Consider the following 23,545-nt stretch of genomic DNA (forward strand, 5'->3'; position numbering starts at 1 on the left):
GGCCATAAAGCCCCACAAACTTTACAAAAGGCAATGTGGGGGCCAATAATTTAATGGACAACTTTCCTGTGCCATCAAGCATAAAGAAGGAATAGAACCTGAAGCTGAAAGGAGGCATTTTTGAAATGAATGCTGTAATAGCTGAACTTTGATTTATTTTTATTATTTTCCATTGACAAATGAATCCTACTGGAGCATTGACTTTCAGATTTCTCTTCCATGAAAAATATCTTGTACTTAATAATTCTAAGAACTCCATTTTGGAAAAGTGGGAACAGTTAAACAAAAAATATTCAAGAGTATATGTATGTCTCTCTGTGAAGCTGGAATACGAATTATAGGTTCATTCAATTAAAAATTAATATTTATAAAGACCCCGCTGGAACTTATTGCACAGGGCTAGGCTGATGGCAGCTGCAAATCAGCGTGGATATATTGGCTTTCACTTCTGACAGCTGAAGATCTGGCCTTCAGTTTTGGTGCCTTTGATTTAAATTCTGGATAACCTAATATTGGTGCTACATGTGTCTTTCTATACCTTGCCCCAGAGAGAATACTCTCATTATTGAGAGAAAAAAAATCAATATAGATTCATGTTTTGAATTTCATGACAGTTCCTTATAGTGGCTGTCACTGAGAGTGACAGGGGACTGGGATCAGAGGTGGAGGGATGGCAGATTAAGCTTAGCTCTGTTAACAATTTAAAAAATTGACCCTGTCCATGAGGATTTCCAGATCTTGCCTACTTTCTTCCAAGGAAATCCTAATACTGCTCTGATTTTTGCAGCTGCTTTGTGTTTCAGTTATGTTACAGATATTTTTGTGCACATGTTTTTAAATGCATTTTCTTTCTCCAAAAAAGAAAAGGGAAAGTAAAAGTGGCTGTATTTGTGAAAGTGTGAGATTTAAAATGCTGGATTCCTTTTCTTTCCTTGGTAATTTTACACTGAGAGTGTAAAATTCCAGCTGGTGATGGTTTGCATCCCTTTTACACTGAGGCAAGTGAGAGCATGTGCATGATGGAGAAACAAGCCCAGAGGCTGGATCAGAGCAGGTTCTGGCCTCTGTTATTCCATATCTTCCCTCCTGTAGCCCCATATATGTTCCAAGTCTGACTGGGACCAGAGTTAGAATGGATCTAAGTTTTACCCTTAGCCTTTCAAGGCACCTCAGCCATGACTTGCTGTGTGTAGTTTGGACAAATGCACAAATCATTTGTTGCTGTCCTTGTGTCCTGAGAACTCAGTGAAGGATTCGCTGCTTTGGGTTTCCTTTTCCTGGAGCATTTGCTTAAGGTAAGGCTGTGACTGGGGAAGGTTCATTCCTGGAAAGCCAAGCTTGGCTTTTGCTGCCTGGCTGGGGATTTGCCAGAAGAGTCCAAAATAAGCAAGTTTGGGTGTATTTTCCTTTAGACATCTGAGTAGAGGAGAATACAGACACCCAGAGATGTAGGCCTGGAGTACCCAAGAATTCTTAAATCCTTGGAAGGACAATAAACATTCACAATGCTGCAAAAAATCTTCACTGGCTCCTGTTTCCAAACACAGAACATGAGGAAACTTTCTGACTTTGGAGCTATTTTCAGGTTTCAGACCATAACAATCCTTTATGATTCATATGTTCTGAGCATAATTTTCTATAGTACTTCCATTAATTTTGTATCATTTATTACTGCCCTGGATGCCAAGCAGTACATCTTACTGCCTGTATAAACCATACAGATACAATGATTTATTTTGTACATGTTTCTTGCAAAAGTAACAAAATTTTATTTAATTAAAAAACACCTCCCAACACTTGAAATTATCAAATGCAGATTTTGTGGCATTTTTTTATGAATGTTCTTCAATATTTAATCCTTTAATAGTGTCGCATACAAAGTCAAGTAGTTCACTGACATTTGAATTATGATTGAGATGCTGTACAGCATAAAAAATGTGGTGTTTTTTCTGGTGTGCTGTATCCAGATCCCTCAAAACTCTTACATGTATATAAAGCTGCTGCAAGACCTTATGGCCCTGTGTAAATCTTGTGAGACTGAAACATTAATAACTAAAATTAGTTGATGATTGTGTTGTTAATGCTTTCAAAATGAAAAAGGGCTTAATATTGCTTTGCTTGAGGGTATTAATGGGCACTGTTATGTGGGCTGTATGTTTTGTTTATTTGCAAGGCTGGTTAGTGATGATGGATATACTCACCCCTTTCATTTATGGTAAATAGAAAGGCCAATTAAGTGCTGCTTTGTGTGGTGATGGATGAAACAGGAGCCAGTTGGGAGCAGGGCAATGAACTGAGCAAAACTAATGAGCAGCAGAGCCAAATGGACAAGGATTTCCCTGCATGTTAATTGCAAGCTCTGGTTTGACTGGTTAATGGGATGTCCTTCCATAGTTCTGAGAAGTAAAACAAAATAAGGAAAAGCACTGCTAAAAGGGAGAGAGGCAGTGCTTAGTCTGGGAGGAAGCCATGAGCAAGAGCTCCTAGTGAGAATAGCACTGGGTGGAAAGGCAGTCTTGGATTTCTGAACAGAAAATATTCCTGTTTGCTTTTTTCCCTTGTGTATTGAGGAAGCAGAGTTGTGTATACAATTTTTATTATTAGTTTTTCTATTGTGGTAAATAAGCAGAACTGCACCCAAGAAACACATGATTTGTCTCGGCTTGTTTCCTTCCCATTAGGAAGCCAATGGGATACTGAGACTTGTCCCCACCTTGGGTGCATCCCCTCGGAGAGCAAAGGGAGCAGCACACTGAAATGTGGAATATTTTGCTTTTCCTTTGTGTTCTGCATGTCACAACATAGACCAGACTTCTGTGATAGGCATGGTGGGAATCAGGAGGGGCATCAAAGATGAGGGTGTTTATGGTTGGATTTAAAGTCTTAGAAGCAAAATGACTTGATTATTTTATTTACAGTAGTTATAAGCCACACCAACAAGCTGTGAGTGGAGCCTGACTGCAGCTGGTGGCTTGACTCATGTAGGGCTCTGCAGGCACATTAAAAATTATGTGCTATACCATTTCAATGCTATTATTTTACTGATACTGCTGCAAAAATAGTTTCAAGGATTTCTAGGATGAGAATACAGAGGGTTCCCTGCAGGGGAAAGAAGTCCCCAAAGGATTTTTTTCTGACATTGATGAGAGCAAGTGGGACACTTGGGATTTATGGTAACCTCCTGACAGCAAGGCAATGCCTTGGGAAGGAGGGCTAAAAATTGCCAACATACTCTTTGTTAAAGAATATTGGACTGTGTGAGTCACTGGGAATTAAATACAGGGGAACAGTATTTGTTCTCAGACAGCAACACAATCCTGCCCACAAATAGGTTTAATGCTCACCCTATTGTAAAATTTTCCTCTTTACTCATGGATTTGAGAACATCTTGTTCACTACAACTTAGTCACAGATGTGTCCTAGTACAATGACTACAAAAGTCTGGTTGGAGGAGCTGATGGCTGTATCTACTGAATTCATGTTGCAACATGATTTTTATTTTTTACTGGAGTCATTGTTCTGAAGTGTTAAGCACTTGTGAGAGGTTGTTCTTGTTTGTTCCCTAGAAAATGTCGTTGGTGGGCAAAATTGTTGTTTAGAAATGTATAATATTCTGCTTTTTCTATAGCGTGGTCTGTCTTGACTCGTGTATTAGTTGTATCATACAGGAGTTGGTTCAGTTGTGACAGTATAAAGGTGTATAGAGCACTGTGGCAAGGTTTTTCTTTGTATTTGAATGATTTCTCTAGATTTCTATTTATATGATTTTATATCTGTGTGATTTCTCTTCCATTAGTATTAGAAGGATACCAAAACTTTAGGTGGCCAAGCCAAAACTGCCTGAACCTGAGGGTAAAACTCTCAGAAGAACATGTGTTGTGATGCCAATAATGTAGTGGAGAAAGAGCTGCTTTCATCTGGGTGCTGGTAAAGATTTCTGTTTAGAATAAGCAAAGTGGTGTTAAACTCCAAGGTGCTGCCCCTTTCTCAGGAGAAGGGGGTGCAGAACACGACAACCTTCTTGTCACCTTCTTGGGAATGGAAGGGAAAAGAAATAGCTCATATAGCCCTTGTATGTGCTGTGTGTTTAAAGGTGGAAAGTCAACCTGACCAAGGGTTTCAATCCACCTTTACAACGGGATTTCAGGACAAAGTGATTCAGGATACTGGGTGGGATCTAGGAGAAAGGAGCTGTGATTCAGTAGTTGCTGGATTTGTTTAAAAGACAAACAAATACTACTTCAAGAGAATTCTGGATTTCTTCCTTTTTAGCAGAAACAACATCAGCTTGTCTTGCCTCCCTTTCTGTGTCTGCATTTCCCTGTTTTCTATATGAAGCTATGCCACAGCTTCATTCTCTGAACCCTGCAGAGCTCACACATGTCCCATCCTGCAGGCAGCAGGGATGGATCCTCACGCTGCCTCTTGGACACCAGCACTAACCTCTGAGGAGATGGAGGTGTCAGTGTTCAGGGAGCCCTGGGCAGTGCAGGTTTGCTCTGAGCTCTGCCAAGCAGGGAGAGATCCCAGAGCAGCAAAGGCAGGATTCTCATTGCCAGGCTATGAGAATCCTTATGCATGTCTGCAAGAAGAACAGCTCTAAAGACAGGCACTCCAGAAGGCAGAGATGCTCTTTTGGGTACTCCTTCCCCTTGTGTCTATAAGTTCCAAACAACCCCCCAGTGTAAAACATTCAGGTCTGACTTTGGGACCCTGGAGACCAAGCTGAGGCCTTAGGCCAAAAATCCCATCTGGCCACTTGGCCCTCACTGGGCTGCAGTGAGGAGCTGGCAAGGCTGATCTGTGAGGATCTGCAACCTGGGTGGGTTTGACATGGGAGTGGAGCAGATCCTGAGCTCTGTTCATGTAGCTGCAGTTTGCCAGGGTCACTCCGTGGTGTAAAGTGGCTGTGGGGCTGCTGGGGTCAACCTGTGCTAATGTGTTTTGGCTGTGCAGTGGCATCCCAGGCAGAGTGCATGAGGGAAGGAATTGCTCTGAAAATTTAATTTGAGTGAGGTTTCACAGGTAACAGCCATTGCTCAGTATGAATTCCTGCTTCTGGGGGCTTGGAACAAATCCTCCTGTCTTGCACAAACCCTTGATCTAGATGGATATGCTGCCTGCTATTGCAGTTAAATATTCAAAGATAAATATTCTTCGGCAGTGCATTGAGGGGGTGAAGAACAAAAAATTGAATTTGGAGTGAATTTTTTTGGCTTCCTATCCTGAACGATGTCTGTTCAAGGACAATGGAAGGTGGCCCTCAGCTCCCATGGTGTCACCTCACATGTTCTGAGCCTGTCTGGTGTATTATGAAGTGTCTTTTCTGAAGCACGAAATCGAGTCAATACATGAGAATCTCGCCTTTCGTTTTGCAGGAGAGCAGGGAAGGGAGGAGGTGGGAGAGAAGAGCACGCTTTCAAACCAGCTCAAAAAAACAATCAGAAAGTGCATTAAAAATACCACAAACTTAATATTTTTAGGACTCTGTGACTCTTTGAGCCAGCCACATGACTTTGGGGAGGGGAGGGGGGCTGACTCATAATATTTGAATACTACACATTGGCAGTAGCGAGCCCCTCTGTTTGCCGGGCGGGTGTAATTACTGCGAGAGAGTGAATCGCCTCCCTCGGATCTTGGAAGGGAGTAGTAGAGCAGAGGAGTAGCTGTGACTCAGACGTGGAGATGTGTGTGAGTCACAGTGACTCCTGCTTGGTAATTGCTTGCTTAGGGCAGCACTTAAAAATCTCAGGGTCCATCCCCACGGAAAGCTGGTTGTTTGCAGCAGATACAGATGCAGCTTTAAAGGAAATCATGTTTCTGGCTCAGAAACAGAATGAGGCACGGAGTGTGCTGTCTCACAGGTGAATGAGACACGAAATGGAAATGCTTTGATTCCCTTCCCATCACATGGGCTGTTTTCAGTGTCTAAATGAACTTCAGCCCCTAAGTACTTCAGAGCCACAGGTATTTGGGCTGCAGACACCAGCAGAGTCTAGAGGAGGAGGAAAGTGTGAAGAGTAATGATGATTTGAGGACTTGAGATTTTTGCCATCATTTTCATTGCTTTTATAAAGTATTTGTCAGTCATGTTTGCAGAGCAGGAATTCTAATGAGTAATTGGCATTGCTATTGTTTATTGCTTTCGTGGGAAACCTATTTTATTTATTTGTTTGGGTTTCAGCCCAGCAGTGGATTATTGGTTTACTCATGTCCTGTTTAAAATATTTGATTTAAACTTTCAGCATGCAAATTAATCTTCATGTATTTCTAAATGGAGAAACCGTGCAGGTTTCTATTTATATGACATTAAAGATAAGGGACAAGGAGCAGTGAAAATGGAACCAAATATTTACAGTTGGGAAAAAGAAAAACAGCAACATCTAAAATTACATTCCACATGAACCAAGTGAGAGAAAAAAGGCCTGTAAGAATGTAAAGTTGTCTCTACTGCCTCTAGGAGATATTTGTAGATGCTGCAGAGTTTAAATTGAAATCCTGCTTAAATAAATTCTAAGCATAGGCTTGATGAGAATACAGATAGAAGGCTCTGTATGTTGGAGATGTTTGTATTTGAAATATGTGTTGTCCAGTTTGTGATTTCCCTTGGGGAGGCAGGAGAGGGGAGGGTGGGATCATGCTGGGGAAGGTGGCAGGTGCCTTCCTGAAGGGGACAGGGCTGTACCTGGGACACCCTGCCCTGTGCAGGCAGCAGCAAACATTGGGCTGTTACCTCTGTGGCATCTGAGATTGTGCTGGCCCCAAAGCAATGCTGCTTGGAGCATCTGGTGTGTTTATTCCTGAGCTTCCAGTCAAAAATGAGCTGTTGGGCTTCAAGGACATCCTAGTTGGCTACAAAACTCCTAGATAAGCTTGACCAGCTCCCCAGGGTTTATTTCAGTGAAATTTCACATTTTATGTGTGTCTGGAATGGGGTCAAAAGCCAGGGACTCGAATGTCGTTTGTGGGGGAAATTGCACAGCTCTTAATTTGAGCAGCATTTAGAGACACTTTTCAGAACAAACCGGTGCCCTGGGCTGGCAGGAGCTCAGCAGCCAGGGCTGTGCCATGGCAGCTCCTGCCCATCCCACTCCCACCACCACAAAAGGGTGGATTTTTTCCACATCCAAAGAATCCAGGATGAGGAGGGGGCATCTCCTCAGCTGTTTTTCCTACTCTTTGATTAGGACTATCTCAATTGTTACAATTCCTTAATGAAACCACTGTCATATTCAATGAAATTCTTGTCAAACTGGTCCATCCCCAAGTGATCCAATGGTATTTCAAGACTAGAAGACAGCTGAGGGAATTTAGAAGGGATTTACTGTCAAAGGGAATCTGATATTTTAAAAAAGTGTTATTGCTTTAAAAGCAGTCAGAAAACAAACTGTCATCCAAATACTGTGTCATTGGACTGCCTGGCTTAATGGTTGGAAATGATGGTTTGGGGAGGAAAATTTGTACATTTGGAACATGAACAGAAGACACAGAGGGCCTTGTTCTTGGATGTTCATACTGGAGTCTGTATTCTCCTATTTTTAGTAGAAATACTGGTTTTATCAGAGATGAGATTTCATGGTTACTGTAGTGCAAGTGACACTGAGGGGAGAAAAGGTCTTAGTTTTCTTCCACACCTTTTAATTTAAAGAGGTCTAAAAATAGTTGTTTTCAAAAAGGCTGATGTTTGGCTGCTCCTCTTCCATTCTTCCATTTTTTTTCTATTTGTCTGTCCTTTTCTGTATTTCAATAGCAAGTGTTGTACCTGTTTCTTCATCCTCTGTCTCTGCTGTGCTGGGCAGAATTAAAATGAGCTATTATTAATAAAATTTGTAATCTTTTTCCCAGTGCTTTGCCAAAATTTCATTGTATCCTAACAAATAGCAGTGCTGCCCTATGCAGTAATAAGTTTAGTTAAAATCAGTGCAGTAAATACGGACATTACCATTAAATGCTTTTCTCCTCTAGACTTTAAAAATACACTTTAAAAATAAAAATGTTCTGCTGGTTGATGCCTGTCCTTCGCTTTACCATATTGAGGGTGACCCTGGTCTGGTTTGACATTCGAGCAGCTTAGATTTCACTCTGGAGTAAAATCAACTTTTATAGGCAATATTGTTTTAGAGTTTTGTCTTTTATTTGGGCTAAGCCAGGCTGCCTTTCCTGAGGCAGCTGCTTGATGCACAGTGAAACCACCAAGCCACTGTAAAGAGGACTCACCTTGTCAGCAACACATCTAAAAGTGCCAGCTAAAGCAGAGTCAGTGGCACTTCACTTAATACAATTTCTTAATTAGTGCAGTCAGCGTGCAATGCTGCTGGACACTGGCTTAGTTTTCTTTTCTGTGTCCCATTTTAATGCAATGATGCTTTTTCACATCTAAAAATATCTGGGCTGTTTCCATGATACACTGCACTTCAGGCTGCACAGAAAACAAGTCTCTGTTCAACAAAGGAATATCTGCATTATGTCCCCCAGCACAGGGAGCCTCTGGTACTTCACTTGCTATTTGTGATTGTGGAGGAGGTTTGGGGTGAGAGTTTCTCACCTCGTGACAAACAGCAGTCTGAGAAAAACAAGTTATGAGGGAAGTTGTGCCTGTGACATCCAGCTTGAGTCCAGCTTCCAGTGTTCATTCCTCTCTCCCTCCAGTCTGGGACAGGCTTTACCCTGCTCTGCACTCTGCTCTCTGTGCTCCTTGTTACCATTCTGTGTGGGTGCCTGACTGGAACAGGCAAGTTAGAAAATACTCAAACGGAAAATATATTGTTGAAGACAAATAAAAAGTTTTAAGGTTTGGAGAATTTCCCACTGGGTTTTGTGCTGTGCAGCTGGAGCCCTGGCAGGAGAGTTGGGGTGTTTTTCCTCTTGCTTGGGGTGCTGAGGGGGTGAGCTGATTAGCTTGCACTAGGAGAGTCCTGCAGTCTCCAAGGTGAAATGTTTCTCCTGGGTGTCAATAATAGATAGGCTGTTGCTCCTCAGAGGAGGTAATTTTGAACCCCAGCTCCCCTGCAGTCCCATTCCCAGTTAGTCCCACCTGGAGACTTGTGAAATCCGAGGTAGAGGAGGTCTGGCAGGGTCTCCTCCTCTCCAGTGAAAGGTGGTTTGTAGCCCCAGTGTGAAGGCAAAGTGATTGTGTAGAGCTAAAGAAGCAGTTTTGATAGCTGGCAAGAAAAATGTGCACTTTTTTTGTTCTACTGCTTTTTAATTTTTTTTTAAATTGTGTGCCCTGCTTACTCCAGGGTGGTGGTAAGGCTGGGAGAGCACATACCACTCCAGGGGCTGCTCTGCCATGATCCCCCACCTGCTGCATCTGAGCCTTGGCTCTGGTGTGCTTGGCACATGGTCTGCTGGTACCCATGTGGTCCCTGAAACTCTCACTGCACTGTCCTAGGTCTGCAACAACTCAAGCTGAGTTTAGTGGAATTAATTTGAATCTGCTCCAGGATAGTTGGCAGAATAATTTGGTCTAAAATAGCACCATTATTACCATCTCTGGTACAGCTTATTGGATGCAGTGCTTAATGCTAAGAGTTTAATTTGGAGCTGAGTAGGAAAGGGTTTTCCCATCCCAGAAACTCATTGTGATTTCCACCCCTCCTCTTCTCCCAATATCCTTCTTAGCTGAGACTCTTAGAGGGCTTTTCTGGGAGCAGTGGAGAGCACTGGAGAGCAGTGGAAGGAGGGTGAGACATCCCCAAGCAGGAAAATGCAGGAGTGAGGCTCAGACTCCCTGGTCCAAGTCCATGCCTTGCCCCCCTCCAGTTTAAGCCTGTCTGTTATTGCAGGGTTGGTTGCTCAGACTTCACCATCCCACTTGAAATTACTGACTCACCCAGGATGGAACAATTATTTCCTAATGGAGATTTTTAAAAACTCCTATCAGTCCTAGTGAAAAAATGTAGCAAGTTGACATGTCTAATGAAGTCAGAAAACCTCATCAGAAAGTTTCTGCCATCTGTGGCTTGTAATCCCTACATAAAATGCATTTTAGCTACTTGTTTACTTCTGCTGGTTTGGGTTTCTAATGAAAAGTGATGCCAGCACCTTTCCCCTCTGTAAGTGGAGGCTGATTGTCAGCAATAGCAGCTTGATCCAGGATTTCAGGTACCTTTAGTTCTACTTACAGTGGTAATTTATGACTGACATTCTTCTGTTGGTTCATACAGGGATGAAGATACAAAATACCAACTTAAATATTTATGTAGGTAACACATCTTTGTGAATATTTCTTCATGGTAAGGAAATGCTGTTTAAAGAGCAATACATTGCAATTCAGTGGGAATGACTATGTGAAAGCTGTCAATGTTTTGAACAAAATCTGTGGATGCCATAAAGTGTTAGAATTACTCATTCGCCAAATCTGTGCTTTGGAAGGGAGAAAAATGTGTTAGTTAATGATACTTCAGTAGTGACAAAGAATTTGTCTAGAAAATGGGCACATCAGTTGAGAATATCTGGTTACTGAGCTTAAACATTTAGGGGTCCAGTGTTCCTTCAGTGCATGCATTAATTCCAGCTCAGGGGACAGAACCTGTGGCTGCAAGCTGAATAAAACCCAGGCAATGCTGACATACCTTGCTATCATATAGAATTGGAGTTGTGATGGTGCAACATCTTGCCTCATTTGCCAAATCTGACAATTACAAGTCTTTGCAAAAGTTCTCCTTCCCTTCCTGCTGACTGACAGCTGCCCAGTGCTTTGCATGCATAAACCATTATGCATAAATCCATTTTTGCATGCAGACACCTCAGATGAAAAGGAAAGTTACTTTTGCAGAAATTTTGGATCTGCAGCATGGCAAGAGTTGCAAAAACTGATTTGTATCTCTGTTCACTTTTGCCCCGCTTACCATGAAAATAGCCAGGAAAAAGAGAGGAATACAGTTCAATAAAGTCTTGGGAAAAGGGTAAGAACAAAATTAATCTGGAAAACTATCTGCCTACCATAGGTTTTATTGGCATTTTATTTCTTAAAGACAGTGAATTACTACCTACTGATTGTATAATATTAATTTTTCAGAATATATTAAAATTTAATGGAAACATCTTCAATAGCAAGCTGAAGAACCAATGCTACCTAATTTTGTGTGTGTGTGTGTGATGAAATCAAACTACAGCTGAAATCCCTGCAAGTCCTTCCCTTGTCTTTAACAGATACCAGAGCAGGCTTTTAAAGGAGTGGGTCTATTTACTAAAGGTCAGACACATTTGTAATGAAAATTCCATTTATCAAAATGCATTTATATTGTGGAAACAGCTTATTGCTTCAGAATGGGTCTTTCTCCCTCCTCAGATAAAACAAACACCTCTGAAAAGAATGACAGAGACATTTCTCATGGCATCCAAAGGTCAGCTCACAATATTAGAGCCCTGAGGGCTTACTCAGCTGGGTGAGGAAGGTGTGCTCTTGCAAAGTGCCAATAACCAGAGTGGTATGTGGGCATTAATATCTATCTGAAATAATCCATCAAAGCTCATATTTATGGGTTTGATGGTAAAATGTACTTTGTGCTGAAGAACCTTGCAGAGAAAGGCTTACTAGTGGATTGGCTGCTTTGAGGGATTGAGGAGGTCTGGCCTTGGCTCTCCTGCTGTCTGCAGGATCCTATAATTATTGTATCTTTTCCTCAGAAATGGGTTTGCTGAGTTTTTAGAAAGGTTGTTTTTTTCACTCCCTCCTCCTCCCCCCCTGAAAAAAATGCTACTATTTTGATTTAAATAAATAAAGATAAAAAAAAAAAATCAAAGCTCACAGACAACTGCTGGAGCCTGTTGGAGTTCAAGAAGCATCTGGGTGATGCTCTTACTCAATGGTTTACTACCAGGTAGTCCTGGGAGGATCAGGGAGCTGCACATGATGATCCCTACAAGTCCTTTCCAACTTGAGATATTCTACAATTCTAACTCCCAGAATACTTCAGTAAAATTGAAATTCCTCAAAGGACTTGCAACTTCAGCATTTTAATTTTTTTTTAAATTTTTGGTTTTTTCTGCCCTTTCCAACTTCTCATAGTCCCTTTGCATGCTCTTTCTTCAGGTGATGGAAATGGGATGGACTGAGGGAAATGTAGTCAAAGGAGGGAAAATGGTATTTAAGATAGAATTAATGAGTTAAGTTCAAATTACAGGTACTACATGCAGTGATGGTATCTCTAAATTAATGTATTTCTGATGGTGTAGCTCCTGTGAGACAGAGGACCTTCAGGGGTGTTTTATGCACAGCTGGGGGAAAGGCACCCAATTTACTCTGATCACACACTAAACCATTTTTAAGGCAGGTGAGTTATTTCCAAGCTGTGCTGCTCTCCCCACTCTCTGTCCCCTCTTCAGCTGCCCACGGTGCCCAGCCCTGCCCTTTGCTAACAGAGCAACTCATTCCTTACAGTGCCTTCAAACTGGTACCTGCCACCAGTATTGCCCAGAGGTGTGATGCTGTGGGCATTAAAACCAAAGCCTGTTCAAGGCTCACATCCTGCCTGATGTGAGGATCCTGCCTGGGTGAAGCCTGTCCTCTTTCTACAAACCCTTATTTTCTGTGTGATTTGGAACACACTTCCCTGCACAAGCAGAGGGGGTACACTGAACCTACTTGTTTGAATGCCATGGAGCTTGAAAGGCACTCCTCCCCCTTGTAAAGGGAATATTTGTTATGCATTTTATAGTCTCATGCATGGCCATCTGCTAATATAGTCAAGTAGACACAATAAAGGAGGTTTATATCTTCTTAGGTTCTGTTACTTCAGGATCTATTTTTTGATGCAGTAGGAGCCAGCACAGCTGAGCTGAAAGACTCCCAGGAACATGCCATGCATTTTATAGTGGTTGTGACTAAAGAAAATTGCCGAAGGACTCGAATTAAAGGTGGCACATAACAGAGAATTTCAAATTGCTATTGCCCTGCCTTTAGCCAGGGGTAGTTTAGAAGTTCTTTTTTATGTAAGTAACTTGAGACACTTTTATTCTGACATTATGTAGCCTGTGAGGTGCAAATCTGCCTGCGACCTGCACTGAGATGGGAATGGTCAGCATCAGCACATCTTTTACCAGCACAGGTATGAAAAGCCTTTAATTGCTGTCTGGAGAAGAGTCTGTCATGTTCCATTTGTCTTCTGACACTTGGCAGGTTGTATCTGCATTAAATAAATAAAGAACACCCATAATTTTGTGTAGAGAGAAAACTTCAGCTGTCCAGAGGTTCAGTTTCTTGTCTTTACTGTAGGATCACTTGTCAAGGTTGGGAGATGAAGGCAGGGAAGGACTCCCAGGTAAATGAGCCAGATGTGCTGCTCTTGCAAGCAACCACACTGTTCATTCTGCATTTGTCTGAGTATAAATGCCCTTGAATTCAAAGTGTTTCTCACTTTCCAGAGAACTTACAGTGAAACTTACTTCAACTCAGTCCAGCATGGTCAGTGGGGACGTGGCCCCGTCCTGAGCCCAGGGGTGTGTTGGGGGTCACTTCTGATGGGTGAGTGATCCATGTGCCTCCTTGGCCTCTGGGCCCAGCAGGAGGAGGGACCAAGTGCCTGTCTGGGGATTGTCTCCCATCTCTCTCTTTGATGCCTAACACACTTGGTTTCTTGGAGTTTTTTTATTGGTTGCTTGTTTCTTTTTTTAACCTTTCAACCTGCATGCCAGAAGACTTCTGGTTGATTGTTTTAAAGTCTTTTGCAAGATCTGATTCAGCTTGGCTTTTTGCAGTCCTCTCTTGCAGAGAAAGTCACTGTGGTAGGACTGTGCCCTCCTGCTGTGGTTGGTGTAAACTGCAGAGCAGTGGGATGGGCACTCCTGGATCATCCCACTCCGGCGCTAGGAATTGCAGAGTTAATTATGTATGATGAGGTCTCCCTGCCATGTTTCTAATTAGTTGGGGTTTATGCCAAGCTTTCCCTTGTCTTAATAATTCTCTGCTACTGTTTTGAGACTTCTCTGATAACCAAACCAGATGAGTTGGTGTGTCTTGTGATATCTGTGCATGGTTTGTTTTCATTTCCCCGATCCCTTGAAGAGTGCAGAGGGATGAAATGGCAGAGACAGACGTGCACAGAAAACTGCCCTCTCCTTTCTGATGCTCTTTCAGAACTTCCGCATGCTTGGGACAGGTCCTCACTTACCTCATTTTCTTGGTTTTCTCATGGTTTTGTAGCAAGCAATTGGCTTGGATGTTTTTCTGGATTCTATACATGTGTACATAATAGATTCATGCAATCCTCTGCAGTATTAATTTGTTGTTGTACCCTGTGTTTTTCATGTCTTTGCTTTCAAACGTGAAGTCAACAAAATTTCCGTTATCGTCTACTGTCTTATTCCACAACAGTTTCATGATTAGATAGCAAGTGTTTAATTAAATCTTGGCTAATTGGCTGCATATCTTAGTATCTCTATTATCTGTCTGGGTATATAAAAGAGAATATACCCCTCTAATTATATAATATTGTTTAAATATGCCTGACCTTGAGCAACAGTAATAAGTAGGTAAATAAGAGTATTAGAGTATTACCTCTGTGGGGGGAAGGATGTTCTCAGAATTATGCAGAACATTTTGGCATTAATAGCATAGCAGGTGATTCTGCAATGAAAATTTTGTGTAATAATTGGTCTACTTGTTTATTTCAGTTAACACATTTTACAGCCAGTGCAATAAATACCTGCAGTTTATAACATATGTTCTAAAGAAAATCTCTGGTAATAGAAACTATTCCATTATCATGTGGCTTCAGACATTTTTAGTATCTTCTCACAAGGCGAGTACATTTACTGGAGTCACAGCATAAATGAATGACCATGGAGAAACTCAAAATAGCTCAAGTGTTCTCAGGTGATGCAGTAACCCCTTCCAATATCAGACACCACCACACAGAGAACCAGCAGCTGGAAAAGCAAATATATGAACCTGTAGTGACAGTCTGTGGAGACATCCCAGAATGGTTTCCTCTCTGTCCTCTGTGTCCCACTTCCCTTGCTGACACCCCAAAGCACCCTCAGTACAGTTCCTGCTTCTTGAGTAGCATCTGCATTTTGGAAAGCTGCTGAAATGGATGAGCCCTCCTAGGACTATTGCTAAATGTGTTGCTAGGGGTATTGCTAAATGAGATAAGAATGAGAGTGGGCACTGATGGAGAAGCACCTTGAATGAATTTGTATCTGTAGCCAAACCTGTCTGACCTCGTGAATCCATTTCCCCATTATCTGAGGAAACTTCATGAGAGATACAGGGAGAGGGGCTTTGGAGGTCAGATAAGAACAGGGTGCATTTAAAAGACCTGATCTGAGATTCCATGGGGAATAAGAACAGTATCTAGTAGGCTCAGTTGCTTTATTATTAGGATCATGTAATTGGTGTAAGTACAGTCTTGGTAGCAGAGCTGACTGGAAAAGCTCCATTTCATCAAAGCCCAAGTTGTGCGGATTTCTTCATGAGCTTAACTATTTTGACATATTTTCCTGAAGGGAGAAAATTATCCAAAGGGAACATATTTTCTTTGAAATAAGATTAAATTCTCATTTGAAGAGTTCAGCCTGTGTTCTCTCCTGAAGACAGGAGACAGTTCTAACTCCTGTTATAAACCACCTCTGAGGAGGAAAATGCCCCCAAATTAGTTTCCACAGATAAGTAATGATTCCTGGGGACACTGCATTGTGCAGTTGGAGGGTCTGTCAAGAGGAGATGACTTTGCTGAGAGGGAGACAGAGGGATCACAAGGCTTTGGGAAAAAGATGAGGGGGATAAAGAACAAAAAGAAAATTGTAAAGCACAGGAGACTGTATGATGTGGGGGGAGAAACAGAAGATAAAAAAGTTGTGCTAAGGTTTCTCTTGTGGTGATCCTTGATCCTCTTCATGGTAACTTTTTTCCTGTCAGATGTACACAGGTACAAGGCATAGGTCAGTCATTCATCTTCACAGCCCTGGCTCTGTTCTGCCATCCCTCCTTTTCAGATTTTGGTGCAATAGCACCACTCTTATGGAAATGTAACTGCCACATAGGTATCATGCATGTATTTCTATAAAAGTAAGTGTTAAGTTCATACAGGTAACTTTGTGCCCAATGGAAAAAAAATCACCTCTGTGTGTCTTTACAGTGAATTTAATTTGAAAGCTTCAAAAGGAAAACATTGACCAAGTTGTGGCTTTGATGTTTTTTGCATTGTTCTATAATTCCCATTTTCCTTTTTGTAAGTAGCATCTCTGATTCTCCAGAAGGCTGGGCTGGGTTCTCATGCCTCCCTCGTGCTTCCCCAGCTTTGCACGGATTCTCTGGCTCTGATAAAGGCAGCAGAGGCCCCGTGTGCCACACTGAGCTCTCCCAGCCAAGGTCTCTGCCTCATCTGCTGGAAACATTCTCTGTGCTGTCTGATGATCCTCCTCAGCCTTGAAATCCACCTGGGTATTTTCCTCCCACTCAGAGCTGGGCGTCCTCACATCCTTTGCTTCTGTCTCATTGTTTCAGATCTTCCTGGGGGAGTTCTCAGCCTTTTTCTGTAGAGGTTTTTTCATTTTGTTTTGCATTAATAATACTGGAAGGGGTTGGGGGGGTGGAGGGGAGGGAAGCTTTAATTCTGCTGGAGTTTTTCCAAATCGGTTCATCATCATTAATCTTCCAGTGTTATTCCTCCCTTAAAGCTTCTTGGTTCATTATTGCCATGAAAAAAGAGGAACCCTTTGTTCAGTAACAAGGGAATTTGTGTCTGTCAAGGCAGCAGCTTTTTGCTCCAAATTCCATATCTAATTTTGCAGAAAAATACTGTCAGCAAATTGCTTGAGGTATTGCAGTGAAACACAGGGCTTATGTTACCAGCAAACATTCATGCTATTATGTAAATCTTTGCAGAGCTGTATTATCAGAAAAATAAATAAATGGACTGACCAGAAAATATACCTGAAATCAGGATGTGATGGGTACCAAGAAGAGCTGGCTGGTGGCCCTGGAAAACAATTAGCCATCTGCTTAATGACACTTCATTTCATTTTACACTGAGAATTCAGCTTTATTCATTAATTATTGAAAGATAACTTTGAACAGAAGAATAGTGCTTTCCCCATATGTGGAGTCTGTGCTTGCAAAGCACAAAATCCCAGTGGTGTGAAGGGGAAATGTTTCTTGGCATCCTTGGGAGGTCTTCCCTGCCAGTGTGTGGAGGATTCTGTGTCTGATTTCCAACACCTGGGCTGCCCAACATCTGGGCTGCCCTCTTGGTTTGCTGGGAACCACCAGCAGCAGGGAGTGCAGTGCCACCTCACCTGGTGCCTGTGGCTCTTCAGGTGCCATCCAAGGGGCTGGTGCAGTGGCCACACACAGTGGCCCTCACAGTGAGCCCTGGGCTGACTCATCTCAGATTCATTCAGCCAGAGCTGAGGCTGTAGCTACTCAAAACTATCTAGTTTTTAGCTGGAGGCCAATAAGTGCAAAGTACTATAAAGAGATAAACACCACTATTCTAAAGTTTGTATTTCCTCCAGCTTCTGGAAAATAATTCTGTGACCATCTCTCAGTTCCAAATGTTGTTACATTTATAAAAATTGACATTATATTTAGAAACTGGGTTGTCTTGTTCTAGCATTTTGAACTGTTTGTCTTCAAGTCCTTAGGAGTATTGCACAGATCCCTGGAAAGACCTGGATCTAGGAAAATGGGTAAAAATTGCCAAATGTCACTTCTGTACCACCAAAGCTCAAAGCAATGATGGTTTTGGGTTCTTCCCCAGTTATTCTTTACTGGACAGGTCCCAGAGAGCCCAGTGTCCTGAGGACTTCACAAATCCAGTGAATACTCAGCCCAACCCACGTGCTACCAACTGCCTCCCCCAGACATATGGTGATGTTTTTTGCCTGTCACTATGTAAGGTTGGAGTAGGGCAGAAACGCTCCCCCCTCCTTCTCAGCACAATAAGTGTGATAGTTTTTCTAAATTAAAACAAATCCAACTTGTACTCGGGAGTGTGACCAGTGCAATGTAATCCGAGTGACTTCTGAGCTCTGCCACTTCTCTGGCCTTCCTGTGTCCTGCAGTGCTGACTCTGACCTGCATTCCTGTCTCTGTGGTACAGGCATGTCCAGAAACTCCCACCAAAGGTTGATGTCTCAGTGCACACCATGAGATGTGACCCTGTAAGATGGGAACTGGTCATCACAACTGTTCTTGAAATTCAATGTGGAGTTTTCAGTCCCTGTGCTGTTGCCTGGGATAGAACTCTCTTATTTTCTGCAGCAGGACACTCCTCCAGTGGCTATAAGTGATGCTGTGTGGCAGAACCAGAGAGAGGATGATGTTGATGATAAATTTTCTTCATTGTTTTTCTTCCTAAAGACACTTCTTTGCTCCAGTCCTACCTTCAGTAGTCTCTTATGCTTCAGCAATGCTATATAGATACAGACAGAGATTGCCACTGCAGCCATGACAGTCCTTTTGCTGCTGGAAATTAAAAGGACAATTGCAATAACACTGCTGCATCCCTGGCAGAAAAGTGTTCTCTCAGGGTTCAGCTACAGCTGGCAGATGGGTTGAGTGGCAGGGCAGAAAGAGGGCCTGGCTGTCTTGGGAAGGGCAGTCTCTGCTGGGCTCTGAGCTCAGCTGGAGTGGAGTTGTCTCCTTGCACTGGGACAGAACATCCCCCCAGCTGCAGGGAGGCTTTTCAGTCCCAGGAGCCACATCTCCAGGTGCTGCTGAGTTTCTTCCAGTGCTCTTACTGCCCCAGTTTGGGAAAGCACAACCACTGTGTGCCACAGGGCCTTGGCAAAGCTCCAGCTTTGGTGTTTAACTGCCTCTGCTGATGATCTGATGTGTCCAAGCAACGTGGTTGCAAAGGGTAGCTGGAACACAGGACACTTAGGAATACATAGAAATTGTAGGAAGAGACTGAGCCCATCTTTGGAGAAAATGCTGCTGCTGCTCTGGAGAATGAGGAGCCCTGCTCTCTGCAGGTTCCATGACTGGGCTCTGCTCCTTCAGCATGGGGTTTGGGGTTTTTCACAGCTACTGGTCAGGCTTATTCTTGTCAGCTTTTGGGAACAAAGGGGTTGAAGATGAACAATGCTATGAATAAGAGGATTTAGGACTGGGTTTGAAGATTTGCATTGTCCTTCAGCCAGGGTCTTCCTGTGCAAACTACAGAGGGTCATTTGATCTCTCTGCCTATGCCTTGATTCACCTTTGTGAAAATCAGATAATGGCCCATTATCTTTTATATATGTATGTATATTTTGTATGGACATATGAACATGGACTCAGGCCTGTAAATACCTGGTAATGCAGATTTGCCACTCATGGACAGAACTTTTGGTTGCTGCTCTCCAGCAAATAAGTAACATGATGGCAATTTCTCTTGCATGGCTATAACAAAATCTCAAATGTAATTTTCATAGGAAAACATTTTGGGGTTCAGATCTATTTGTTGCATGCTAGACATGGAGGATGATACTGTTTTCCATACAGTGCTGTCCTACTTGAATCTTGAAAACATTATATTCATTGGGGAGTGGGTGGGAGGGGAGGAAGAGAAATTTGAAACTTTTACATTTAATTGGTCATGTGTAAATCTCACAGGTTTTACTCAAAATTCATCATTGGTTTTAATAGATCTGCTTAACAAGTGTTGGTCTGAAATGCCTTAGGGTAATTAATGCTAATTCTTACATGGCCTTGACACTTCTGCAAGAATTCCTTCTAAAAGAAATAATCAAGGGATAAGTTATTATTTTAGCATATATAATGATGCATTCCAGGAATTAGAGTTTTAGAAACCAGATAACTGAGTTGAGAGAATTTTCTTATAAGATTAAAGCACTTGTGAATGAAAGTTCCCAGATGCCTTTCTAACTAACCTTACAAAAATATAATGTGACCAGAATCTGCTCTCATATTCATCCCATAGAGTAAAGTTAAGATGGTTGAAAGAAAATATCTGGTTCCCTTTCCCAGCTTGGATAAATATGGGCCAAATGAGGAAAGCACTCAAGTGTACTCTTAGAGAAATGTTTAAGTGTTTTCATCAGGCCTAAAGTAGTGAATTAGAGCAACTCTCTCCCCTTGTTCAAACCACACTGATGTCAGTGGAACGACTCTCATTAACCTCGGAGGATTTTGCATTAGATCTGTGGGTAAAATTGTGGTTCCTTTGAAGTTAGTGGCGAAGCTTCCATTAACCTGTGCCTGGGACTTCATTTATTTTGCAGAAGGAATGTTCTCAGCATAAAACATATGATCATGTCCTGATAAATATAAAGAAAATTGATGCTATTCATTTAGGAATATCCAGCACTACCAATTAGGAGAAAGCATGAATACAGGAAAAAACCTAATCTAATTATGTGAAAATCCTTGCTGTGTAATAAAATAGAAATGGTTTCTGCATGTCTTCCTACAAATGAGAGAGATCAGTATACAGAAACAGGTTTGGAGTTATTTTGATATGTATTGAAAATACAATTTGCTTTCAAACTGCTTGGTAACTGTCATGGTCTCCCAGCCATAAAGCTTCATTTGCCTCACAGTCTCTGGTTGTTTTCTACCCCTGGTAATGTTTTGAAGGCAACCTGTTTGTATTTTGGAAGGTGTTATAATGAAACCTGGGAGTTCTGTTCTTTCCATGTTTCTGAGTCATTTTATGTGAAAACCTGTGAAAAAGCAAAGGAGTTGGAGACATCAAGGACAGATAAAATTGGTCTTCAAAAGTTCAAGAAGAGCAATTGCATCAATCTGGAAGAACATGGTTAGGGCTAAAATTCACAAATACAGACTGAGTGTGTTTAGCAGAAAGAAGCCACAGTGAAGTGATGAAATGGCACTCTGAGTTATCCTTTTCCTTTAGAGGTGAAAACCCCCAATTATATAGAATATATATACAATACAATACAGTATGACAATAGAAAACATATTAAGGTCTGTAAAATATACATAGTGAATAGAGAAACTTTCTAAAATGGGTCTAGAGGGTGGCTAAATTATACTACAGAGAAAGTGAAGTAAAAATAGTCTAGATTTATTTTAAACTGCATTCAACTTACTTTCTTAATGAAGAAAATGCTATTTCATCTAAGAATGTGGATTAAGAAAGAAAACAACCCCTGCAACAAAAATAGCCAACCCTCAGAGACGAGCAGTTTCCACTGTGAAAAGTATATCTAGAGGACGAGATTTTTCAAAAGCCTGTAAAGCTTTGGTAATCCTAAATACAAAAATAAATGGAGCTTAATATTCCAAAGCAGTGTTTGCAGAGGGAGGCCGAGGGCAGCCTGCAGAGGCCTCTCAGAGAGGTCTGAGAAGGTTTGCAGCTCTGCCTCCTCCCTTCTGGGATGTTCATGAGGAAGGTGTCGGGATGTCAGAGCAGGTCTGCACCCTCCAGAGGGCCCAGTCCATATGGCAGTGTGGCTGTGAGCAATTGCCTTCAGGAGGAACATACTTAGAAATCAGGCAAAGACAACAATTCATGGCATGCTTTATCCCATCTCCACAGGCTGATTCAAGTGGGGTGATGCTCTTTGCAGGAAACTCCCCAACTCTGCACTGGGTCTGAGTGCAGTTGTGAGCTGGAAGGCTCATTCACCAGGTGAGTCCCATACCCTGAGGTCTGGGGACTCCTGAGCGTGCTAAGCTGATACTGAATTTTTTAGGCATTGAGGGTATTTAACAACCCCTGAGATCATGTCAGGATGGTCTCAGGTGATCTCAGTTTGGAGGAGTGACTGCATGACAAGCTCCTGCACTGCCAGCTCTGCATTCCACAGTGACTGCAGGTGGGAAACCTGCGTCCCAACAGGTGACATGTGACATCACAGGTTTGAAAATGTGACCATGAAACACTGCATGTTTTTTAACAATGATGGGCATTATTATCTCCTGCATGAACTGGAGCCTTCACATACCTTCCTGGTTCCCTACAAGTTTTATATTTCAGTATTTCTTAGCATATTGAAGGATGTAGAAATCCCTAGGTCCTCTCTTGCTTATTTTCCAGCAATGTGGGTTCTCACCTATCTCCAAAAACTGAACTAGTTCCCTCAATACCCCTTTGATTACTTTTTTCCTGACCAATGGATGTAAAACCTCTCAACTTAGCCAAGTATTCTTCAATCTCTTCTGATTTTTGCCATAGTTCATACACTAATCTCTCTGTGCCAGCATCAATTTTGTTATCCATCTGATCACAATTAACCTTTTTAGAGGGGATTGAGGCAGAAGAGAGAGTAAATGCTTTGGTCTGCTCAGCATCATTTGTCAAGCCATCCTTTGCTGTTGAGCAGCAGAGTGACTTTCTCCGACCTTCCCTTTTCTCCCAATATATTCTGTTGGCTCGTTTCATTTTGGTCTTGTTATAGCTCTGCCTTTGGGTTTTTTTCTCTCTTCTTTACACGCTGCAGCAGTTCTTGGACACAGTCTTAGAAATTAGATCAGTAAATTGTATGTTTTCTGATGCCTCTTGAAGGACTCAAAGTCTTTGCAGAACTAGAAATCTTCCAGCTGCAGCTTTCCCCACAGTCTGCTGAAAAAATCTTATGCATGTACATTTAGAAGGAATAATAGTCAGAGAATCAAGCAGCATTTGATTACTCTTGTGGAATGTTTACTGTAATTGTTAGGGTGCCATAACAATAACTTGTCAGGCCATTAAAGGACATATCCTTTCCTGGATTTCTAAGCAGTAGTTATAATTTAAGAGAGATGCTAATTATATCTGAATATATTTGAGGCTTACCTGAAAAACATCCTCTCTAGAAGAGGTGGCGTTTTTTTGTTTGTTTCTTTTTGTTTACAGATTTAACTGATTGGGAGGTTTTTGAATACATTGATATTTCTATCCAAATTTTACCCTTTCTTTATCCTTTCACTGTTGCTGTGCTTTAAGATTTCTTTAAGTGTTGTCTACCACCAGTATTTAGTTTTTTTACTGCAAATATTTTAAAGCCACAAAGCCACAATATCAATACAACAGAAATAATTGATATTGCTTATGTATAAACATTAAAAATTCTCTCCCTAAATGTAAAGGGAACTTAACTGGGGCTCAGGGAGTTGTTGAGTGCCTTGTGCCACCTGTGCTTTCAGGAGGACCAGCGTGGCACAGTGCACCATTCCAGCAGCCAGGCTTTCCCTTTCTCCTGCCCAAAGCAAAGGGGTTGCAAGATAAAAACTGAGTTTATTTGCTGCTGACAGTGTGTGTTTCCAAATTTCTGGCCTCTTCCCTGCTGACACCCTCTCAGTTATCTGGCTATTGGCACCTGTGGAACTGCACACTGTACATGTGAACAGCAGAAAGTCTCTGTGTTGCATGGGCTGATGAAAATTAAAGATAATGGTGGGTTTGTGCCTGGCTGTCTGTGATATGGAGGGGCTTTAGAAGTTCTTTTAAAATGATCAATTGTGGTAAAAAGCTGGATGCACCATTTCTATGGCCACTGAAAATGGTATTAGGAGTTAGTGCCCAAATCCTACTGAAGCTCATCTGATACTCCTTGGTGGTAATGAAAATCTCTTCCTCTTAAGCAGAAATATTGACGAGAGTATAATAAAATAGTATTTATCTGCTTCTGATTCAGGTGTTAAAGACTT

The 23,545-nt window shown here is 41.9% G+C and overlaps 1 long non-coding RNA gene across 1 annotated transcript in view; it reads left to right on the plus strand.

Annotated features, from left to right (window-relative positions):
* The first annotated feature begins 1,140 nt into the window (after nt 1-1,140).
* LOC139679403 (uncharacterized) overlaps nt 1,141-23,545 on the plus strand; it is a 70,113-nt gene continuing 47,708 nt past the window's right edge. The window contains exon 1 of the long non-coding RNA XR_011699185.1: nt 1,141-1,295. This is a non-coding gene — a long non-coding RNA (uncharacterized lncRNA). The remainder of the gene's footprint in view (nt 1,296-23,545) is intronic.

The sequence above is a fragment of the Pithys albifrons genome, chromosome 16, assembly GCF_047495875.1.
Source record: "Pithys albifrons albifrons isolate INPA30051 chromosome 16, PitAlb_v1, whole genome shotgun sequence".
In the NCBI taxonomy this organism is placed as follows: domain Eukaryota; kingdom Metazoa; phylum Chordata; class Aves; order Passeriformes; family Thamnophilidae; genus Pithys; species Pithys albifrons.